This window comes from Sturnira hondurensis, unplaced genomic scaffold (assembly GCF_014824575.4).
Source record: "Sturnira hondurensis isolate 20B ecotype Veracruz unplaced genomic scaffold, ASM1482457v3 Scaffold0019835, whole genome shotgun sequence".
In the NCBI taxonomy this organism is placed as follows: Eukaryota; Metazoa; Chordata; class Mammalia; order Chiroptera; family Phyllostomidae; genus Sturnira; species Sturnira hondurensis.
This window is the reverse complement of record NW_028092466.1, coordinates 2189252-2214571: the sequence shown is the minus strand read 5'-3', so window position 1 is coordinate 2214571 and position 25320 is coordinate 2189252.

Genomic DNA, 25320 nt, shown 5'->3' with positions numbered 1-25320 from the left:
TGGGGACTTGCAGGTGGCACATGCTCCTGCCCTTGGGAGACACGCAGGGGTCTGGGGCGTGGGCAGGCCCCTTTGGTTACCTTGTCTGAGGACATCAGACAAGGGTTACAAATATCAGCACCATCTGCATCTCATTTGTGAGACGGGAAGAGTGTGGCAAGCACAATAAAGACCCATGCATGCTGGCCCCAGGCCCAGAAAAGGTGCTGCAGTAGTGATGAAGGAACCTTGCCTGGGGGGACCACATGGTCTAGCAAGCAGGGTGGGTGGGAGGATGGCAAGCTGCAGACAGAAGTGAGGCATGGTCTGGGGGGTCGGAGGGCTGCATGGCTGCCTTCAGAGGCATCCTTTGGGAAGGAGTTGGGCTTGGGCGGTGTGAGGTTTAGCTGCCCCCCACGAAAGGCAGGAACACCATGTCTATGAAGATCCTCACTCAGAGATCAGCAGCATCAGACGAGTCAGACCACACTTAAGGTGGAATGTGAGTGGGAACTCCCTTCCTCTGCCCTTGCCTTCTGATCACAGGCCTGGGGAAGGCCCAGTTAGAATTCAGAATCACAGAGGATGCTGGAGAAGAAAATTCAAGGAGACAAAAAAGAAAAGAGTTGACTAGGTTTCTCCATCTTCACCCCAGTTCCCAGTGCCCTGAGTGGGTGGGTAAAGGGGGGCGGAATCTTATATGAGAGTGGAGTTTTAAATGGGGTTGAACAAAATTTTAATAATAGAAAGTGCCTAAAAGCCTGCCAAATTGAATGCAGATCTCACAAAGAATCAAGAGAACTTCTGCAGACCACAGCTGGTAATAAAAACATGAAGGGTTTAATATGTGTTATAAACTAGGTGCCTCATACAACCTCATTCAACCTTCACAATAACCCCATATAGGCAAGTGCTATTATAACAGCTTCCTTTTTGCTGATGGAGTTAAGACCCAGAGAAGTTAAGTGACTTGCCCAAGGTCATCCAGCTTGAACACTGACCCCAATGTTCTGGGGTCTTCTGTCTATTGTGCAACTTTATGAAGTTTCCCATCACCCACTTGGGGAGTCCAGGAGCTCTCCAAGGTACTGGAGAGAGGCCCAGAAGCTGCAGAGAGAGGGAGCTGCAGTCAGACGGTGAAGGATCCCAGGGAGGACTACAATTTTATTGAGAGCTAAGGAGAAGACCACAGACCTCCAAACGAATCACTGCTGCTTCTGCTCTGTCCTAACCAGCACTCTGGGTGTGCCTCTGCTGAGTGCCGGACAGCTCCCATTTACGTGCTTGCCTCTCCTGCCGGCTTGGAAATGTGTTACAGCGGGGACCACATCTTACTAGTTCTTATATCTTTTCCACTCTGTCCCAGTTACACAGCACGGTGATGGCGTGCATTAAACAACGGGCTTATTGAATGAAATTAGAGGGGGAATGGATTCTTAATTATCTTCAAAATTTCCATTTTCCCACAGCCCATTTAACTTCAAAGAAACTCGGGTATTTTTACAGTATCATGACAATAATAATGATCATATTAATAATTGCAATCACTATGTACTGAGCATAACGTGCCAGGCTCTGTGCCATACACTTTATATTGAAAAATAGATATATATTTGTAAGTATGTATGTGTGTGTATATGTGTGTGTGTGTGTGTGTGTGTATTTATATATATATGGAGAGAAACAGAGAGAGAGGGAGAGAGAGGAGACCCACCCAGTGGGTTCACAAATCTGAGGTGGAAAATATGGTATTCTCAGGTATGGCCACGAGGTGGCGGTGCAGCACTGTTGTCGCCTCTGTACTTCACTGTAGGGTGGTGAGCAACTTGGACCAATTCTGAGGGACTGTCAGGATGGCTGGGGGCCTCTTGGTGGTTATGATGACCAAGGTGGGGCCCATGCACCGAGCCTTGTAGTTGGGGTTCAGGACTTTCCAGTTTATGCCCATGAAAGCAGCTTTTGAAAGGACCTTCACTAAGCCAGGGTGCATTTTCTCTTTGTTGACATCTGGAAATTATTCACTCCATTTTAATTCAGTTTAACAAAAAATTATTGAGTCTCAACTCTTACCAACAACCCCTCTGTCTTCATGCCCTCTACTTTAGACTAGGTTGGAGTTGGGCAGGGCAGGATAGCTACTAGGACTAATCCTCACATTCAGGAAAGGCATGTTTAGGCATTTAATATTACATTCACATAAGGCTATACATAGGGACATTATATTCCTCCTGATGTTAAACTGTTCATTTATTCCATGAAGAATATTTAAATTCTACCACTATTTTTGTATCTTCTTTTTAGCATATTTTCGTTGTAAAATTATATTAGCATCCTCAAACACTGAGCTTTTGAAGAACTTCAACTGAAAAACTTTCAGTCTCACCAGAATGACTAACTAGTCCCATTTCTCTCATCTCATGGTTTTTGCACTTACTAATTCCCACTTTTGGAACTCTTTCTTCCCCCCTTCAGTTGGCTGAATCTTTCCTGTCCTCAGGTCTCAGTTTGAACATCAGCTCCTTTGCAAGCCTAACAGCAAGCCTCTGTTAGATGCTCCTAAAGCACCTATATTTACCCCACTGTAGTGCTTAGTAAACCATGCTATGGTGAACCCTAAGAAAGAAGATACCTACTAAGAAGGGCTCCTAGTGACTAGCTGGGTGCAAACTTTAAAAACAGCCTATCAGCCATTTATATACTGGGGCCTCTCATGCAAATTGCACTTCAGAGAAAATCCTGCACTAAGCTGACTGCCGAACTGCAGCCTGCACTGTGTTCCTGTCATCTGATCCAGCCCTGATAAAGGAGCTCCTGGAATTGTGTTTCAACCAATACTGGTTTTCAACCAGTTTGAAAAACCAAACTGAGGTTTTCCCCTGTTTACTTGGAGCTGCACAGCTATATCTCTACATCAGCATCTTCACTGATCAATCATAACAGCTCTATTCTGACCAATCAGGACAGTGTATCTTGGATCAATTAAACTGAAGATTTGGAATCCTCATTTGCATGAGGATGGATCAGTCAGGGACCAGGGGCAGGGATACATGTCTGCATAGGTCAGTTCCCCTCTGGCTCTGAGAGGGCACTTCCCCTTCCCACCAAACCATGAAGACTGTTTCGAGGCTGGAGCTGAAATATTGAAGACATCTCACCAGAGCAGAGCGGAGCAGACCAGCACAGGAGCAGAGCAGAATGGCTCGGCCAGAGCAGGTGGAGCAAACCAGAGCAGAGCAGAGCTGTCTAGCCAGAGAGAGGCCTCGCCACCCCAGGGCCAACTCTCAACTACGCTGCTCCACAGCTGTGCTGCTTCATAATTGAGCTATAACACTATTGAGCTGTTCTCACAGCCACAGTGTATCACAATTGAGCTGTTTGCACTGAATAAATTTTCCTTCTTCACCCATACGCCAAACTGGGGATTCCTGTTGGTGTTGAATTGACACTGGTGACCATCAGTTGACACTAATTTCTGTCTCCTTTGTGATGTGCCCTAAAAGACCACGGGTACTCAATTTGGGGTCTACAGAACTTTAGGTTATCTATAAAGCCCTTAACATTTTAAATTATTTATTACTTGCTGTAATAATACTGGTTACAAATGATTAAAACACCTCAGTGCCCTCCCATAATTAATGACCATTAGTTATGTGTCTGGAGTCTGCTGGGATTCTTCCAGGGGTTCTGCTCATCAGGAATGGGCTTGTTTACATCTCTGAGGATACCTGGCTGGTGACTGATCTAGGTCAGCCTTGGCTGGGGCAGCTGGGCTCTGTGTCACGTGTTTCTTACCTCCCTTCTGCACTGGAGGGTGAGCTCAAGCTTGCCCTTCTCGTGCTGGTGGTAGAAGCGCACGATATAAAGGCCCACAGTGCAAGCTCATTTTATGCTTCTCCTGTGTCATTCCCACTAACATTCTCTTGGCCAAAGCAGTGTACATGGATGAGCTCAAAGCCAAGTGGTGAGACAGGTCCCACCCTCCCTCTGGTGGGGATGTCCTGCCAAGCTACATTGCCAAGGGCACGATACAGAAAAAAGAAAAGAATTGGGGCCGTTGCTTCTGCCTACCAAGGACTGTATGCCAAAACGCCGTGCAGGTTCTGGAAAGATGATCTAAAACTTTCACTGCTTTCTTGTTGTGACCCATATCCCCAAGATTTCAAGAACCTCCCATGTATCCTCCCCCTTGAGTTCCAGGCCCATGTCTTTATTGTTCTTATATCTTTAAAGCCTAGAATAGGACCAAGACATCGCAGGTACTGAACAAATACTTGTGAAATGAATGAGTGAGTAAATGAATGAATGCCTTCTATATTTAAGCTCTATGCTAGATTCTGAGGATAAAGAATTGAACCAAATAAGGCTTCTACCCTCAAGGAGCTTCTACTATACTCACTGAAGGAGTTGTGGCTCAAAGGTTGGGGTCAGGACAGCCTTCAGCCTCAGCCACAATAAAGTTGGCATCATTATGAGATCTCGGTAGTGCAAGTCAAGAAAGGACCAGCTTTAGAGAAGATGTAATAAGTAAATAAGTTTGGCTTCTCCGGTTACCAGTTCAGACTATCATGTAGAAGTCATAGGCTGTGCTAAGAAACATATATATGGGTTTTAAAATGCAAGTGGAGACCTCGTGTTTATTGGTGTCCTCAAGTGAATAATGAATTTTCTTAGCAGCTCATTCTAGAATCCAACTCAGAGAAGGAAATTGCCTCCATCTAGGAAAATATCTTGATAAACTGCTAAGGACAGACGGTAAGACCCCAAAGGCATGGGTGTCCAAAGAAACAAATTGTTTTTCTCCTCACATGGAAGGAGAGAGAAAAGGGGTAGAAGAGGGAGGGGTCAGAAAGGAGATAAGACCTGGGGTGGCAAACCGAAGCTGAGACCCACCAAGGAGGAAAAAGTACCAAATCCCTGTGAGAAAACCAATTTTAAAAATCCCTGGGTCTTTGCAGAAACAACAAATGGTTTTCGGTGGATCTTTGGGAGTTGTTCTGAGTTTGGTAACCCCAAAGTGTGTTTGGTTATCAAAGTGTGTTTGGTAACCCCAAAGTGTGTGACCCCAAAGTTTGGTAACCCTAAAGTTGTTCTGAGTTTGGTAACTCTCAAATTTTGCATTTTGTTTGCTTCTGTTTTATTATGCTTTTATAGGAAGTGAGAAAAAGATTTACTCCACAGAATCAGTGTGGTCCTGAACCCATATGGAAGATTTCAAAGCAGGAAGCTGGAGGTAGTGATGCCTAGGCTCATCTCAGGAACCTGGGATGGATAGGGATACCCAGGGACTATGGAACTCAGGGCTATCCAGGCTCCGATTGATGGTGTGCCAGGTGATCTGTGTCTGGTCCTCGCTGAACCACATGATTTACTTGTGCAACTTTGGATGGTTTTCTTAAGTTTCCTCTATCCCTGGCCTTGGCTGGGTGGCTCAGTCGTTTGAATAGTCATCCCAGGCACCAACTGGTTGAGGGTTTCAAACTCGGTTAGTAGGTTCAATCCTCCCCAGTCAGGGAACATATGGAAGGCAACTGATGGATGTTTCACTCTCATATTAATGCTTCTCTCTCTCCCTTCCTCTTTCTCTGAAATCAATAAACATATCCTCAGGTGAGGATTAAGAAGTTCTTTTCCTCTGCCTCTGCTTCTCGTCTCTAAGCTGAGGAAAATACAAAGCACAAAGTAGAGCACCCAGCACTTATGGTCCTATCCTGTTTTTAACAAAACCCAGAACCAGAGTTTAAACCTTGGGTACACCACTTATGAGCATTTGTGAAACGTGACTCACAAAAAACACTTGTGGACGCTTCATCGCTACTCCTTCAAACCCTGCACCAAATTCTGGAGCAGAAGAGACAGATCTGATCTTTGCTTTCTGTGTCCTTGCCAGTGGATTCACAGATACAGTTCCTGTCTTCTCTCAGAAGCCAGTGCCCAGCTTCTATGCACATCGGGTGGTGGCCCTTGTTCGGTAGCACATACACACTCACAAGTGTCAGCTATTATTATTGTTTTTGTTTTTATTAATAGCTGACATCTGGGTAGCACTGGCCCAGTGGCTTGGAAGTAGCACAGGACTGGGAATCAGAAAGCTACCGTCTAGTCTTAGCTGTGCCTCTGGCTGCCCCACGACCTTGAGAAAGTCACCAGTCTTCCTCTACTAACAGGGCATTGGACAAGGCTCTGTGTCCAAGGGTCATTTCTCTTCTCAACCTGCAGGAGGCGCCGTGGACCCACAGCTCAGCCTGCAGGCTTTCTGCTAGGTGAAGCCCGACTTGACATTGGAGGAAGGAGCCCTCGGTTACAGTCCACTCAGAAATTCATTTTCCACACTCAGTATAACACAAATGAGACTTAGTGTGTTTGTTTACACCCCTTGGGAACTTATTTCCCTTTTCACTTAATTATCTGATACCCAGACTTTGCTGTGCAAAATTCACCTCAGATACATTTTGTAAAGTCATCTAGAGTCGCTCCTTTGGTGTTTTGATTAAAATGTGCGATTTTCCCCAAGCTTCGGCACCTCATTAAATAATTGTACCTCCAGTGAGGAAGTAAGCAGCACACTCTGGGGCACTGGAAGCAAGGTAAATATTGTGCACACACAGCAGATATTTTGCACTCTGTCCCTCCAGGCCAACCGGTGATTTCTGGGTCAGGGACTGGGCAGGTGGATGCTGCCTTTAGGTTGCTTCCTCTCCACAATCCTGTTGGGAATGACATGACCCAGAAACTGAGTAGAATCCCTTCTGCCCACTCTCTCCTGGCTCCATGTCTGACTGACTTGGGCCCAGTCCTGGAGAAAGACTACCCCAGGGCTGGCTGCCCACTAGGAGCCTGGCACTGCCACAGGCAGCATCAGAAAGAGAACTCTGTGTGGACTGCTCTGCACTCGGCGAGTAGGCATCAGGGCCAGACCAGGGCCGATGCTCTGGAGAAGGTGGTGACTCTGATGCAGGTCCTACCTTTCTCACTAATTAGTGATGGTGACCTTCAGAATTTCAATTTACCTCTCCCTTTCTTTCTTTTATAAAATGAGAATTTTTGACACTGCAGGCAGCCCTGGGTGAAATCCACCTGTCCTACTCATTTGCACCATGACCTTGAGCAGGTGATTTTGAAGTACCTCTCTGAGATTCATTTTCTTTTACGTGGGAACAGTGGCTGAGAATTGACTTGAGGATTAAATCACTTTATATAATGTGTTGAAGTCACAACACACAGTCTCAGGTACAGAGAAAGTGCTTGTTGGGGTGACAGCGTGCTGGTCTGGAATGAGCAATGGTCGGGCTTGGGTTCGAATGTTGATTCTGTCATTTTTTACCTGTGACTTTGGCAAGTTGCTCATCTCCTGTGGCTCTCTGTTTCCTAATCTGTACATAAAAATTATAAATACCCATCTTATAAGGTGTGAGGAAGGTGGGACTATAATGAGATGATCTATATCTCTGGTCACACACATTCCCCTGTCTGGCACAGAGTGAGTGTCCCCTGAGCTCTGTATCACCAAAGTGATGATGAATCCCAAGGGCATCACAAGCCACTTTTAAGCTCCAGAATCTTTGGAAAGTGATCTAAGATGAAGTCCCAACCACAGTGGTCCAGGAGAGGGAGAATGATGTTGGTTGACAAAGGTGTTGGTGGAAAATTCTTCTCCCTAGTGTTCCAACTCCAGGGTATGGTAATTGAGAATCTTAATTGCCAGGCTGATGTAGTTCTTCTTGAAGTTTCTTTCTTGCTCCACAGGGTATGGCAAGGAATCTGAGGAACCAGAGTGGGAAAGAAGCAAGCAGACCATCTGACACCTTCCCAATATGCTATCAATCCGTCATCCATCCATCCATCCATCCATCCATCCTTCCATCCATCCATCCTCGATCAAGCTCTTACTATGAGCTCTACTGTATAAGGTGTATACCTTTTACTCTTGAGGTTTTGATATTGCTAAATGAAACGGGATCCCTCTTCCGTAGCTACTTGCATTTTCAAGCTGATATAAGGAACGCTTATTCCAGACACAAGATACTGGAAACCTTTTTGTCTATTCCTCCCTGAGTCTGAGTGTACCATTGAAACATGGCTGCATTGGGGCAAGGTGAAAATGCCTATCCACTAAAGAATTAGACCCATAGGCTTTCTCCTGCCCTTAACCATCTACCCTGAGGTTGGCTTACATGTAGCTAAAAGCAGAGGTTGAAATATTTGAGTAAGTGAGTGCTGAAGAATGTGGGCATGCTTTCCTCACCCCTACCCCAGGGGAAAGAAAGATATAAATCTGATCCCTAAGGAGTTAACATAACCAGGGGTCTTGAAGCCATGGTCCTTCTTATCTGAGGGCCCAGAGGATGGTAGTTATATGCCCTTAACTCACTTTGTGCTTATCCTTCACAACACTTACCCATAATGTGATGAATTATAGTCATCAATTGCTCAGTGTTTGTTTGCTTCACTAGAGTGTAAGCTCCACCCACAAATAACTACAATTCACCTATCATATCCCGATGTTCTGAGCCCTTTGATGTCATAGCCTGCTTCACAGAATTTCATTCTCATTCCAGGGACGGCAATAAAGGGTGTTATGACTACTTAATAGGGTGGTCAGGTGGCGTGCAAGCAGAGACCTGAAAGAAGCAAGGGACCATGTCATGGGGATATCTGGAGAAAGAGAATTTTGGGAAGAGGAACTGAAAAGTGCAAGGGTCTTGAGGCTGAAACGTGCTTAGTATTTTCAAAAAACAGCAGGAAGACTAGTGTGGCTGAGACAGACTGATCAGACTGATAGTGGAAGAGGAAATCATAAAAGTAGCAGGTGGCCCTGGCTGTTCCTCTGAGGAAGGTGGGAAGCTGTTTTGAGCAGAAAGGCAGCATAATCTGATGAACACTCAAGGTTTCCCCTGGCTGCTATGTGGGCAGAGTGTCACAGGGCAAAGCTGAAGCAGGGAGTTACTTGTGATGGCTTTCACTAGGATAGTAAGAAGCAGATGTTGTGTACATCATAGAAGCAGAGTGTGGAGCAGAGTACCACACATCAGTTTTCAATCCCAGGGGAGGACGCTGGGCACTTCTGCCTATTGCATCTTAGAATTGGAGGCACCGAGAAAAGCACAACAGTCCAGCCCTGGGTGGAATCATGTTTTTCTTAAATAGACAAGAGGTAGAGTGGGATCAGTTCCAGGAATGTGTGCCAGTCCCTTGTGGCCAGCAGTTCCCCCTTGGTAATTGATGTAGGGCAATTGGTCTATGTGTACCCCTCTCATGCTGCAGTGGAAAGACCCCCACCTCTCCCCCATGGCACCTGTAATACTGAAAGCTGGGATTGTGTCTGACGGCCATTGATGCACATGCCTACACTGAACAAAGGACCACTCTCCGTGCCAGAAATAAGGAAAGATATTCTCACACAAATGAACAGCCCAGCACACGTTGTGTGGGCTCTTCTTCTTAGTAAAGAGGTGTAAGAGGCCCAAGGCCCATCTGTATGTGTCTAAGTGGATGTTGAAAGTTAATGTGCATGAGGCTACTTTTGCCAATATAGTTCACAGAATTTATTAATTGAGTGTTGGGACTGAGGGGATGAGTGGTGACAAGAATGACCTCAAGGTTTTGGGGTGGAAGAATGAGGTGCCAGTTACTGAAGACTGTGGAGTAACAAGTGTGTATATGAGTATGTATGTGAGTGTGTGTTTTGGGGGGCGAATCATATAGAGTTTGAGGTGACTATTAGTAGTCTAACTGAGATGTAAAGTGTAGTCAAAGAGTCTGGAATTCAGGGGGAAGGGTTGGATGGAGATAAAAATTTGGAAGCCACCAGTGTAAATGGGATTTAACACCATGAGACTGGATGAGGTCCTTGGACAAGAAGATAGGTAAATATAAGTAAAAGAAGCTGAGGGCTGAGTCTAGGGCTTTCCAAAGCTGAGAGGTCTGGCATGTAAGCAGGGCCCAGGAGAGAAGATGAAGAAGGAGGAGTCCATGATACGGAAGGAGAACCTAGAGAGAAGAACGTTCTGCAGGCAAGCTACAAAAGGGTGTCAGAGAGAAGGGAGGAGCAAACTTCATCAAATGTCTCTAAAGGTAAGGAAGATAAAGACTGAGAATTGAGCATTAGCAATGGCAGCCTAGATGTTATTGATGACCTGGACAACAACTGTTTGGTGGAGTGATGGGGAAGTAGGTTTGACAAGATTGGGTTCAAGAAAAAAGGGGAGGAGAGAAAGTGAAACTAACTCTTTCCTCTTTCCACTTTAAGGAGAGGGAGCACAGCAACCGGGTGAGAGCTGGAAGGGCAAGGAGGGTCAGGAAGACTCTTCTTTTGTATCTGGTGAGAATGATCGAGAAGAGAGAAATTTAGAAGATATGGAGGTGGGAGTGATCGACTAACCAATGATGTGGGTATTGAATAAAAGGATAAGGATATAAGATTCAAGCAAAGGAGTTGGCCTTGAAGACAAGAGCTGGTCAGTTCGTCAGTGGTGATGGGTGGAAAGGCAGACGTGAGGGCCAGAGGCCCTGAGCTTGGAAGACATATTGGTGGGAGGCTCTGGAACCCTCTTCTGATTGCTTCTGTTTTCTTAGCTTAGAGGGAGGAGTAGGAAGGAGAAGTTACAAAGTAACTGTTAACTCCTCTGATCACATTCACTCAGAATTGCATTGGGGAGGAAGAGGGAAAATGAGTGGCTTGGGGAATGTAAGAGGATCAAAGATAGCATTTGGGCCCGTTTGAGGTTGGTCCTCACACATTTGAAGTAAACCAGCCAGCATGTTTGTGTGTTTATTCTCCCACCAAGTTCAGTGGCTGGGATAAAGGTTCATAATATATAGGAAGAGAGTGAGATTTAACAAGGGCTGCACTTTTTCACAGGTGAGTATTAGGGAGAGAGGAAGATAGTATTTGGAGTATATGCTACAGACTAGTGTTAATCACATGTATTGAATGTAAGCAGGGTTGAATGAAATGTGAGACTATGAAGGGACTGAGAGGCAGTAAAAAGGTGGTAGTGATCAACGGATTTGTTGCACAGGGGTCAATAATTTTTGGAACTGGTAAACTAAAGATGTGGGGCAGTATTTGGAAAGTAGGGTCCTCAGCATTAAGAAAATGGAGGAGAGAATTACCCAAGTGAAGAACTCTGGGGCATGGCCATGGTGGGGGAGTGGCTGTGTCAGGTGTTAGAATGGGACCAGACGGGGCCACAGAACTGTGTGTGAGTCCAAGGCATAGCAGGAATTTCTTCTGTGGAAGCTGAAATCACTGCAAATCAAAACAGAAGTATTGGAGAGTGTAACAATAAGCCAGGTGCTCAGATATGGTGGGAATGACAACAATGACCAAGGGGTCCATAGGAGGAGTAGCAGGGTGTTAGGCTGACAGTGTGACCTTCAAAGCCAGCACTGCTGGGGGGGTGGGCAGTGGTATGGAAGATTAAGAAAGAGCAAGGAGTGACCCTACCCCTCTTGCAAGCCCCATGGAACAGCCATAAGGGCATGAAAAAATAGCCATGTCTTCAGAGGACAGAAGAGGAAGTTGTGTTCTCGGAAAAAAGAAAGGACTGTAGACCCATGCAGATTTGGTCTCTAGACCCAAGCGGATTTGGATTCCTCCTATGCTGCCTCCCTGTTGTGGCCCATGTTGCCCCTTCATGAAGTTTTCTTGTCTTTAACCACAGACCCTTCTGTGCTGTCCTGGATCACACCGGTTACCCTCACAGGCTTTGGGGTCCAACCACCTTGTTTCAAATCCTGTCTTCCCACCTCCCTACTTACTAACTCCGTGAATTTAGGCTAACTGATTAGCCCCTTAGTGCCTCAGTTTTCTCATTAGAACAGGGAATGGTCATGGGCTTAGTTATGGGGCTGTTGTGGTGACTGATGGAATCAACACAGGCACAATACTAGGAACAGTGCCAAGAAAATGGTAAGTGTGCATGTTAGTTTTTGCTACTAACATTACTTTAAAATTAATATTCTTCCCTTGAGGAGCTCCTTGTTCTGTGAGGACAGAAAACAGAAGGGAATGTTTGTAAATGCGTCTGGAGATACAGGACTGACCATGGACTGAGTTCCAGAGGACCCTGGGGAGGATGTGGGGAGTCAGGAATAGTCAGGTGAGGGGTAGACAGAGGGTTAAAGGATGAGAGGCAGGGTGATGAGAGAGGAGTTCAGGGAGTTTAGGGCTTCTATGCACAGATGAGCAGGGATAAAGAGAAAGATGGCATCAGTCCTTCCTGGGAAGAAGGACGAAGGGCAATACCTCCAGGCGCAGGGAGCCCTGGGTCTTCCTTTAGGTTGGTTGCTGGGGGGACGAGGTTTCATGAGGCCATCTGGCCTGGACACTGCAGAACTCAGGGATCCCCCTCACTTCTGCCCATGGACACCATTAAGGTGGTCCCCGCCTACATTCCTGGTGTCTAGTGGAGAACTTGGCAGAAGGAGAGCCTCACTATGTCCTTGCTAAAGAACACAAAGCTGCGTCTGGAGATGAATACACTGGTGTGAAATTTCCCTCCAGTTCAGCCTCTTCTAAGACCTCAACTACCCTTTTGGAAATCTGTTTAATCCGTAGGTCAGATTGCCTCTGACTTGCACTGAGCATCTTGGCACACCTCTGTACCTGTGATTGTCTCACTTGTAAATAGTTGTACTTACAGCTCATCTCACCCACAGCTGAGACAAAAGGTGTCATATAATGTTCCCAAACCTGTGTCTCATACTGCCTGAGCAGATGCCACCACTGCAGAACTACCACTGGTGTTCAACCCCACACCCTAAGAACTCGTTGTGCATTGCAGCTTTCATATGGGACAGATAGTTCCCTTTTTCCTCAGCTCAGGGCTCAAGATGTCTCAGACTCGAGGCACCCTGCTACCACCCCTCACAGATGCCCCTCCTCAGTGGCAATGGCTGCCGCTCCTGGGTGCCCAGTGGTGCTGTTCAGCTCTGATGGGCTTGTGGACCACCTGGGTCCTGGGGTAGCAGTGATACAGGGGTCACAGACTGGATAGAAAACTACCTATAGGCATATAGTATTTGGCTTGCATGGTGTTTTACAAATCAAAAAATTCCATGCAAAATTTCAGATTTATGGCTTTTTGGTGTGTGAAGGGTATCAGGGAGGTGGGGGATGATGTGGAGAAATCAGAAAATCCAGTCCCAATGACTTTGGGATTCTACACAGTAACCTTTAGCTGGAGTTCAGCCATGGCGCCCCTTGCAGGCAGAGGTCCTGCTCTCTGAGTCACAAAGACCCCTACACATATGCTCACCAGGACTCTACATGTATATCATGGGTCTGCTTCTCATGGGCATTTATACCTGGAGCCACCCAACCTACGTGAAGGGACATTTGAGGGCACACCTAGGTGATGTTTGAGGGCCCGTGCAGAGTGTAAAGTAATCTGTGAGCAATTAACAACTACGTGGAATAGCGATGTGTATGCCACTCTTTCTGGTTATTTGTGAGAGTAAACAACTTACATAATGTTTTTAAAAAGTGAAGACCCAACTAATGGACACGTTCTGCTCTTCCTGGAAATGTCAAACTTAAGTCAGAAGCATGGAGAACTATTGCTTAAAGCCTTACCTTATGCTGGAGAAGACTATGGTTATCAAAGTAGAAAAATGCCTGATTTTTTCCCAGTATAGTGGAGAATTTCACAGTTCCTGTTACTCTTTCATGCTGTCACAACACCAATTATCACCTGCTTGACTCTCCTTGATGAGTGTTTGTGTTTTGTCACCCACAGCTTGGAAGCAGGCAGTGGAGTCTAGCGTTCGTTATGTTTTGTTTTGTTTTTGTGACAGCAGTGTTTAAAACTGAACAGTCTCATAACCAGGATTATTTTTTTCCCCCACCAGGAATAGCGCAGCCCTGACTAGCTGTGATCTTGAGTGAGTTACTTAACCTCCCTGAACCTCTGTAAATCTAAGAGCAACTATTTTATCTCACAGCGTTTTTGTCAGGACTAAACCTGATGCTCTATGTGGAAGTGCCTGGCACAAAGCCTCCCAAGACCCTACGCAGAAAGAGAACCCCAGGGGGTGCCCGCAGAGCGAGACCCTGAAAGGCCAGACTTGTCCATTGGTCTCAGGGATGGGCAAGCTGAAGTTCTGTCTCATGCAAGCAGCACAAACTCTTGAGAGGGTGGCTGTTTGTCTGCTGGTTGGGCTACTTGCCCCAGAGATTTCTCTTCCTTCAAGAACTGAGTTTATGGCGTTGCTGCTCAAAGCAGTAATTTCCCCTGGGGAACTGGTGAAGAAAAATTCTTTGGCTGCAGCTCTCTGACTTGCTCTCTTCTTTGCTTGAGGACACTTCCTTTGGGGAGAAGAGCCAATCACCCTGGGTTTTCTACAAGAGTCCAAATGAAAGCTCTTCCTGCCCCATTAGCCATTAACCTTGTTGAGGTAATGAGTATTTACGGAGTGCCTTCTGGTTGCCAGGTAATCACACACAGCGTGATAAGTACTACAACTGAAGTAAGCTCAGGGTGTGAGGGAAGTTCATGACAAGGGCAACAAAACCATTCTTGAAAAATTTGGGAAGGCAATCTGGGAGAGGTAAGTTCACATTGAGACACGATGGATAAGTCGAGGTCTCTAGACCAACACGGAGGGGGAGGACAGTTCAGGCAGAAGGAGTAGCCTGTGCAAAGGCCCAGGGGCAAGACAGGACAGGGGGCTCAGAGGATGCTGATGCTCACCAAAGCCAGAGGGTTGCTGGGGTTCCAGCGAAGCCAGTCAGGGAAGCAAGTTCCATCAAGAAGAGCTTTGTTTGCTGTGCTGAGGAGTTTGAACTTAGTCCTGGAATAGTTCCTGATATCCCAACACCTCAACACCTTTGGCCCCACGTATGTGTCTGAGACCACGTTGCACACCTAGTAGTGGCAGACAGAGTTCCCCCTTTGAAATGCATGGTCAGCATCTCTGTCACCTGGTCATTATTGCACTGTGTCTGTAAAGGCCTAGTGGGTATCAGGGACTCCTCTGAACTCTTCTTCCAAGGTCGGGCATTAGGGTCATTTATTTACTTGTTCATTTTCTTCTTCTAATGGTAACTGGGAAAGCTGAGCCTTGAGCAGACAGAGCACAGAACAGTCTGAAGTCTGAAAGTCTCTGGATCAGTTTGAGCGACTGAGCTCATCATAAAACCATAACTCAAAGGCTGACATTCTAGCTGTAAATGAAAAGTTTAGCTTCAAGCAGTTTGATCGCCCTTGGTCCCTAGAGGTCTCTGTGGTATTCATGGTCAAAATTCATCTCAGGAACCATAAATCTGATTGATTTATGTCTCTGGCACTGATACGCTATAGAGGGTTAACTCAGAGCTTGGGGGTGCTCAAAACCTGCACATTTCAAAGAAAGGACAGTCCCTTGACCAAGGAGACCTTCTAAGTTCTGGGGCTTTTCTGCCTGATAAGAGTGTCTTTGTATACCTAGGGCCTTAGGCAAGACAGTTTATCCTAGAAAGGTGATTTGTAGGAAATGCCTAATTCTGTTTGCATGAAGCCCTGGGCCCCTGCTGTATTTGGAGGGGTCTGGAGACTGAGTATTTGAGGTCATAAATGTGGTGTCTCCATGCCAACATGGCTGACTGACTTCCAATACAGGCCCTGGCATGAAGGCTCAGGCAAGTCTCCCTGGTGGGAAAGTACTTTCTGTGCTACCTGACATCATTACTGGGAGCTGTGTCTTGTCTGGGCTGTTCTGCTGAGAGGGGACAGCTGGAAGCTCATACCCGTTTCCTCCCTAAGCACCATCATCCTTTGTGAATCTGAATCTGCCTCCTCTCACTGTCATAAACCATAAAGAACCATGAGTACACCAGCAATTCTGAGTACTGTGAGTCATTCTGGTGAACAGCTGAACCTGAGGATGGCCTTGGGGACATCTGACCCAATAGGAACCCTGCAAAGTGCGAGATGCCATCCCTGGCCAAGTCTGAGAGTTTCTGTGGCCCTTACACAGTTTTATCCAGCTGCTTTGGGGCTGGCTCCTCTGGGCAGGAAACTTTCCCTGTACTCTCCAAGATCCCTGACACCTGGCCCTCTGGCACTAGTTCAACCCCTTCTTGTGGGACCAGGCAACTCTCCAGTTACCAAGTGCTCTGACTTCCTCAGCACCAAGGATAATTCCCAATCATTTCAGCAATCCGTGCTGACTGCCACCTTCTGTACCTTGTTTGACACTTGGGATGAATTAACCTACAAAACCATTTGCCCAGAAATCTAGCACTATGACTGCATGGGGCATGGTGCTCAGAGCATGAGCCTTGGAGTCTGAGGAGTACGGAGAGATGTAACATTTTTGAGCTGTAGTTATTCTTCTGTAAAGTGACACCATTCATGTAAAGCTCTTAGTATGATGCCTGGTGTGTACATTCCAGGGATTGCAAGAAAGGGTGTTATTATCAAGCTTGTGATGGTTAATTTTGTGTGCTGACCTGGCTGGGCCATGGGATGCCCAGGTATTTCATTAACCATCATTTCTATCTGTGAGGGCACTTCCAGAAGAGATTGGCATTTGACTCAGTGGACTCAGTAAAGCAGGTTGCTCTCCTTAATGTGGGTGGGCCTCATCCCACCCACTCAGGGTCAAGATAGAACAAAAAGACAGAGGAAGGCTGTATTTTTCTCTCTTTGCATGACTGGGTGAGCTTAGACATTGGTCTTCTTCTGCCCATGGACTGAGACTTACTATGTTAGCTCTCTTGGTTCTCAGGCCTTCAGACTGGAATGTGGATAATGGGACTTTTCAGCCTCCGTAATTGCATGAGACAATTTCTCACAATTAAACTTATTGTAAGGAATTGGTTTTGTTTATCTGGAGAACTTTGACTAACACAAATCCTTTTGCCTCCATGTGTGCTGGTTTTGCAGGCTGTCAGGCCTCTCTTGGCTTTGCCCTCTCTCTTTCCGGAGTCAGATTTAATTGCCCATCCCTTCTAGGGCATTCTCAGCCAAGCCCTCATCTCCTCATCCACATTCACGGCTGCGCCTTCACCCCCAGTGCTGTGTCAGTCCAGCCACTTGTTTTCTCTGTCTCTCTGCTCAGGGGCTGGCAGACCATGCAGGGGAAAATCACATAACCAAGCCGAATCAGTTCCATTACAAATTTATGAGCTCCTGGCCTCTGTTGGGTTGCCTGTGCTTCTTGGTCATCTTTTAATGATCTACTTTCTTTTCTCTCACTTTCTTTTCAGTGGCTGCCCCTGACCTCTGCTCCCTCCACCCAACCACCATCCCCCCCTTGATCCCAGCATATGGGCCAGGTGGGGCTCAACAGAGAACACAGAGACCATCCATTGGAGGTGATCTGTCTCATGTGTGCTCTTTGCTTTCCTCAACATGTCTGTTTTCACCTATATCTGAGCCTTCCTTTATGATTCTATTTCAAGGAGTTTTTACTTATCACTGAAGTTAAATTTTTCATTAGTAACTGCTGATGTGTCTGTTGCCTGTTTCCCCCCCCCCTTTCTTTCCATATTCTTTTTTTCTCCTTCCTCCCTCTGTTTCTTGGCTTTTCTTCCTTATGTACATGTATGTCCATATTACCTCTCCTTTACCTTTTCCCCTTTTCTTTCTACTTTGCTTTCTTTTTAAGATCTGCCCTTCCCTTTGCTGCTCAGGGAAACCATACAAGGGTACTTTTAAAAATACCCATGCTTGGCTCTGGCTGGTATAACTCAGCTGGTTGGAGTATTGTCTCATACACCCAAATTTTGGGGATTCGATCCCTGGTCAAGGCAGAGACCTGGGTTGCAAGTTCAATCTCTGTCACAGTGTGTAAGGGGGCAAGTAATTGATGCTTCTCTCACACATTGATGTTTCTTTCTTTCTCTCCCTCCTATTTTCTCTAAAATCATCCCAGACCAACTGGGGACCAAGTCAAGGCTGACAACCACAATCTGGTCCTCCCCTGCCTATTCAAATCTGTGTTCAAGTTCGCCATTCACACACGAAGCTCTTCAACACTCATGGAGCATGCTGTTTGGAATGCAGACTGTCTCCTCTGGATTCCCAGGGCACTCTTCTCTCTCAGCTCACTTCCTCCTATACTTCTCTTCCATTGCCCTTTTTGGCTTCTTCTCATCTGTTGGTGTTCCCATGTCTCTGTCCTTACCCACCTGATTCCCCTGTATGCATTCTTCACCGGTAATGTCATCCACTGACATTGCTTTCCTCTTGTGTCATCTCTGTTCGTTCTCTACCAAGGTGCCCAGTGTTCCTCCTGCCCTTCCCTTGCCCAAATTGTCCAAGCTAAAAAAATGTGGAGGCATCATTTCCACATCTTCCTTGCTTTCATACCTTCATCTACACTTGATCTTAGCCAAAAGGCTGAGAAGCGATCTTACCTTCATCTAATGGGGCCATAACCTTTGCCCAGTCAGTCTCACTCCTGCCTGAAAGCCTCTGTTAGGTCTCAACAGGCAACAAGAAAAGTCTAGACCTTCCAGCCTGCACTGGAAAACCTTTTGCAACTTGGTTCCAGCCTGCTTTTCAGTTTCATTTCTAGCCACAGCTGGAAGATCTGCTTCACCACATCGATGCACACTGTTCACTGAATATGTATATATATTTTGTGCCTCTATTCATACTTTTTCTTGGACTCCCTGTCTATCTATCTGATGACCTAATCACCTTCAAAGTCTGATTAAAATGTCAGGTCTTCTGACACATTTTGCCCATTTATATTTCCATAGAGCTTTATAACAAACTCAAATTAAGCACTCACTAAGGTGTCTTATGGTTACTGATTTATCTTCTGCCTCCTCTGCTTGATGGTGAACCACCTGAGGCCAGGGGCCATGGCTCATTTCTCTTTTTCTCTCTGGTTCCCAACATATACCCTGGAATGTGCAGGAAGCCAGAGGGTATCTGCTCAGCAGGATGGTGTAGAGGCAGGGTATAGGTGGTAATCCAGAGGGAGAAGAAACACAGGACTCAGGGACAGGATGGAATTTTGTGGAGAAAGAACAAGACTTGGCATTTGTGTGATGTACTAAAACTGTTCACAAACCTTCCTTGCTCCTGGTGCTACAGACTGAATGCTGAGCTAGAGAGAGGCTGAACCTGGTGTAATTTGTTATATATTACAGTTTTATGCCTGTGTGCTGGGAAGGGGAATTGGATTATCTCCCTGCCCCAGGAAATTGCCATGTAGTAAGCAGTAATGGGAGCTACGTGCGCCGACTGAAATTCTCTACCACCTCCGGGGAAAAGATCAATGGGAAGAAGTGTCTTTTGTAGAGAGGGTGTTTAGGTAGGCCTCAAACCTGGGGGTAAAGAGAGACCTGTCAAAGCAGGTGACAGCTCTGGGGCAGCTAGGGCAGAAGGAGATGACAGAGCCCTCCTGGTGGACCACTTTCCCCATCCTCTGTGCCAATCACACTAAGTTGAGTTGCTCTCCTTGTGTAACAAGAGCATTGGCAGGCCTTTCTTCAGGGCAAAGAGCCACACAAAGCTTCTCTTCTTTTCCCTTCCCACTTCCTTTTACTCAGTGGGGGTTTTGCCCAACTTGCCTTTGTAGCAACTTTCCACCACGTAGTTAGCAGATACTGCACACTAAGGATTTCTCGTTTGTGATTTCTGCTCTTTGTATCATGTCCCAAGGTCCCATGGCAGGTAGTAAGTTGCCATCTTGCTAAAGTGTGAGCCTGAATGACTGGATCCATGAGAGGAGGGCAAAAGTTAATAAGTTAGTGGGTCTTCCCTTTTATCCCTGCCTCTCATTGCTTTTCCACTCATTCATTCCGCAACTATTTTTTAAAGTACCTATTGTATTTCAACCCCTATGTTAGAATGACAAGTGGAGATAAAGGGGAGAATAAAGAAGTTCTCTGTCCACATGTATGATACTTTTGGGATAAGGGTTGGGCGAAGAAAGAAAATAAATGAAAAAAATTTTTTTACATGGTGACTTGTTCTATGAAGAAAATAAAATGGGGTGATGTGAGGGAAAGTGAGAGAGAGAGAGGCCAATATGAGGAGGGAGCATTATTGCAGCATTGTGCATGATGCCAAAAGGTGGCAACAGCCAAGTGCCCATCTGTCCTGTTTAATTTAAACAATTAAAGGGAATATTGCTCAGTCATAAAAAGGGATAAAATGATAATACATGTTACAATGTGGACAAATCTTAAAACAGTATGCTAAATAAAATAAGCCAACACAAAAGAGTAAATATTGTATGGTGCTACTTACACGAGCTCTCTAAAGTAGGCAAACTTTCTGTCATAGAGACAGAATATGGATTAGAGGTTGCCAGGGGCTGGAGGAAGGTGAAATAGAGTTATTGCTTTATCAGAATAGAGTTTCTGTTTGGTATGATGAAGAAGCTTGGGAAAGAGCAGCGAGGGTTGCACAATACTGTAAATGTACTTAATATCACTGAATTGTACACTTAAAAGTGGTAACAATGGCAAATTTTATGTTATGTATATTTCATCATAATTTTTAAAAAGAAGAAGGGAGATATGCAATGACAAGAAGGACCTGGCCACATGAAGATGTGAGGGAGGGGACAGCAAATACAAAGAGCTTAAGGTGCCACACAATGGAATACTATACAGCTGTAAAGAGACAGAATTCTTACTTTTCTGTGACAGCAGGGATGGAACTGGAGACTATTATGCTAAGTGAAATAAGACAGTCAGTGAAAGAGAAATACTATATGATCTCACTTATAAGTAGAATCTAATGAACAACATAAAATGATGAAGAAAATAGAATCAGAGGCATGTCAGACACATGGAACAGACTGACAGCTGTAGAGGGGAGGTAGGAGGTGGGGACTCACTGACAGAAGGTGGAGGGAAGAGTTAAACACAAATGCATGACCCGCGGACATGGACAATGGTGTGGGGACTGACTGTGGGGATTGGAGCCAGGCTGTGAGGAAGAAGGAAAAAGGGGGAAAATAGGGACAACTGTAATAGCATAAACCATAAAATATGTAAAGGAAAAAAAGACCTTAAAGCAAGGAAGAGCTTGGGTTATTTTTTCTATTGCTTTGTTCACAACAACTACCATGAAGTATTAAAAATGTGTTACTTTGCTTAAATAAAAGCTTCAGGAGGGAAGTTGGTTGTCAGCACTGGCAGGAGCAGTGAAGGGGTCTAACAGCAGTGCTGTGTGAGGGTGTGGGGATTCTCAGAGCCCTGCGAGTGCTTTCCTCAGGCAGGCAGCATCCTCTGCAGCAGCTGGGTACATGTCCACCCTCCCACCAGGCTGGGAGGGTCTCAATACTGCCTGGGATGATACTGTTTTAATTCTGTGCCTCTCGTGCCTGTAGCTGATGAATGACAGGGTGATTAACTAGATGGACCACAGGGACAGGAGCTATAGTGCTAACAGTGCTAAACCAGCAAGCAGGAGAAATGGCTTCTATTTCTAGTTCTACCATTAACTGGTTGTATGTAGATAAATGGCTCAATCTACCTGAGCTTCAGTTTCCTCCTCCACAAAATGCCTGCTTTGAATGGTAAAAAATATATGACATGCACGTTCCTTTTCACATATCAAGCAACTGGGCCAGATGGGGATGTGTGGGTACCCCAGGCCTAACTGAACCTCATCCCAACCAATATTCTTATACTTTTTTCAATATTTACTTGGCTGGGGAAAAGGGAGGGGTTAAGAGCAACTGTTTCTTTCTCTTTTTTTTATTTTTTAAAATATATTTTATTGATTATACCATTACAGTTGTTCTATTCCCCCCTTCATTCCCTTCCCCCCCCGCACACTCCCTCCCCCACCATTCTCCCCCCTTAGTTTATAACCACGTGTCTCAAGTTCTTTAGATTCTATATTTCCCCCACTATTCTTGCCCTCCCCTTTATCTATTTTCTACCTACTCTTTATGCTATTTTCTGTACCTTCTCCCCCCTTCTCCTCCTCCCACTCCCCTGTTGCTAACCCTCCATATGATCTCCATTTCTATGGTTCCACTCCTGATCTAGCTGTCCTCTTGGTTTGCTTTTGTTTTAGGTGTGGTTAATAGCTGTGAGTTTGCTGTCCTTTCACTGTTCATATTTTTATCTTCTTTTTCTTAGATAAGTCCCTTTAGCATTTCATATAATAAGGGCTTGGTGATGATGAACTCCTTGAACTTGACCTTATCTGAGAAGCACTTGATCTGTCCTTCCATTCTAAAGGAAAGCTTTGCTGGATAAAGCAATCTTGGTTGTAGGTCTTTGGATTTCATGACTTGGAATACTTCTTTCCAGCCCCTTCTTGCCTGTAAGGTCTCTTTTGAGAAATCTGCTGACAGTCTGATGGGTACCCCTTTGTAGGTGATTGTCCCCTTATCTCTTGCTGCTTCTAGGATTCTCTCCTTCATTTTAGTCTTGGCTAATGTAATTATGATGTGCCTTGGTGTGTTCCTCCTTGGGTCCACCTTCTTTGGCACTCTCTGAGCTTCCTGGATATCCTGGAAGTCTATTTCCTTTGCCAGACTGGGGAAGTTCTCCTTTATTATTTGTTCAAATAAGTGTTCCACTCATGGCTGTTTCTTTCCCCCTTCTGGTACCCCTATAATTTGGATGTTGGAACGTTTAAAGATGTCTTGGAGGTTCCTAAGCCTCTTCTCATTTGTTTGAATTCTCATTTCTTCATTCCTTTCTGGTGGGATGTTTTGTTCTTCCTTCTGGTCCATTCCATTGATTTGAGTCCCAGTTCCCTTTCCATCGTTATTGGTTTCCTGGACATCTCCCTTCATTTCAATTAGTTTAGCCTTCATATGTTCCTCTAATTTGTGACTTTGTTACTCTAACTTGTGACTATAATCTACCAGTTCTGTGAGCATCCTGATAAATAGTGTCTTGAATTGTGCTTCTGAGAGGCTGGCAATTTCTCGGTCGCTTAGAGTTATTGGCTCTGGGACTTTGAGTTCTTCTTGCACCATCTTTTGGGCTGTTCGTGCCTATTCCATAGCAGGATCGGAGCCCTAAGGTGTTCACTAGCGCAGGACAACTAGGTCGCTGGGTTGTGACGCTGTATGTGGGGGCGGGGTCAAAGGGGGACTATGGCGTCCTGTCCGCTGCCTGCCACCTCGGCCCTCACCGGTGCCGCAGCTGCTGCCGTCACCGGGCCCGCACGTTTCGTCCCACTGCACGCGAGTGTGCCACCGCCGTCAGCCCTCGCCCCCTGGGGCCTGCATGGTCCGTCTCACTTTGCGCGAATGTGCGACCATGGTCAGTCTGCCCTGCACCCCAACTGGTTCTGGCTGCCTGTGAGCCTGGGTCGGGGGACCTGTCCCGCCCGACCCTACTCGCTGCTGGCTCCGCCCCTCTTACCATCCCCGTTGAATGGTTAGATGCAGTCAGACTTCCGTATAATTTAATTTTCTGTCCTTTGGTTGTGTCTTTGTTTCTCCAAACCTTTGTTGTATTCAAACTTGGTTGTGGGAGAAGGCATAGTGTTTCCACCTATGCCTCCATCTTGGCAGAAGTCCTGTTTCTTCATTATTAATAAAATTGCTAATTTACTTCAATAAGACAAAGCAGAATTATTGAAAAATTATCTAAAATATTCCCTTTATTGCATGTGTTCTTGTTCTCTCTTCAGGTTTCTTTGGTGCACTTTATAATGTATATATCAAATAAATTCATTCTTCTGAGAAAAATGCTGTACATCATGAGACATTGACACTAAGAATTTTATCTCAGTGGGACTGCATGAGTGTGGTGAAAGGCAGAGATAGACTTGAAATTCATTGTCAGTTTGGGGTGCTGTCTGCTCTGGGTGGGGGGGTGACACCAACCACATTTAAACATTTAACTGGTTCATCCCAGTGGCATTGTTGGGTTCCTTTTAGGTCTGCGTTTCGGAGCAGCTACCCCTAAAGCCTGCAGTTCCTGCAGCGGTCCAAGGCAGACATTGCTAATGGATCCCAGTACTCCTTCCCACGGAGCCTGAATGGGACTCCAGCTTCAGGCCACCTGGGCCATGTAGCCACGTTCAGTTGTGCATTTTATGGGCCACTGGGAGCTGGATAGATGCTGTGATTCCTTCCAACTTCCATGTTTTAGGATTTTGTGATCCCACATTTCACATGATTCAAGAGCAATCACCAGTGTGGGGGGACCTGAGTGACATTCACTTTGGTTCTGACATGTTTACGCTTCTGTGAATGTCTATGCAGAAGTGCATGTTCAAAGAGAGAAAAGTCTCTCTTAGACATTTCCCTGAAAGAAGCAACAGTTAATAATACCTAATGGGAATATTATGGACTACTTTCAAACAATGCTGAAATTAATTTAAAACCTAGAATCCAGAGGGTGGACCTAGAACCTGAGTGGGAAGAAGGACCTTGCCTTTTGGAAACAATCAGCTACAGCAGGGGACTGGGACGGAAGATGGGGTAAGAAGATCTGTAGGTGACTGAAAAGGCTTTCCTTATGTGAGCTACATCAAGTGCCAATCTTAATGGAGTTGAGCTTTGACATAGTCAATGCTGTAGCAGAGCAGCTTTGTCCCCACAGTCTGATGATGGGAGTATTTTAGGGAGCGGAGCACCAGCTTTAGAGATCAACTGACATGGTTTTGATTCTGGTCTCTTGAAAGGACTTTCTGTGGGACCTTGAAATAAGTCATTTATCACCTTTGAGTCTGTTTGCTTATCTGTACAGTGAGGATACTTACCACTTACCTTCAGTGTGTAAATGAAACTTTAAGACATTTGTAGTGAACCCCCTGACAGGGCCTGGAGAAAGCTTTAAATACAAACTGGGTGACTGCATGGTGAATCGGAATGAGGAGTGCTTTGTGAACACTTTCCAGGAAGGACTCTGTGGTAAGAGCACCACCAGGAGACCAACAAACTTGAAACCAGAAACTGGCTCTATGAAAGAGAATGTGAATCAGCCTGGCAATCCAGTGGAAAAATGAAGAACATTAAAACACAAATAAAAAATGATTCAAGGACATGAAAATCAATACAATATTTTCCACCCATCAGAAGGGGGTGAGGGAGATAATTCTATGTTGGTGGGATTATAAATCAGTATGACCACTTGGAAAGGCAGCATGGAAATGTTTGCCAAAATTCCACTCAGCCATGTACCTTGCCCCTCACCTGCATAATGAAGGTTCTGCTCTATAAGAACCACCAAAGGCTTAGACACAGTCTTGGGAAGAATGAAAAACCCTTGTTCTGATTTGTTTATTCTTTATAAGGTGTGATTTCTGTCATGTTTGATGTGTATTCATTTATTTCTTGTTGTTCATCATTTGTCCCACCTACTGGAACATGAGCTCAGTGTGGTCAGAGGCTGTGCCTCATGTTCATAGATGTACTGTCATGAAATGCAGAACATGAGTCCATAGAAAGGATCCTATAAAGTTCTAGAGA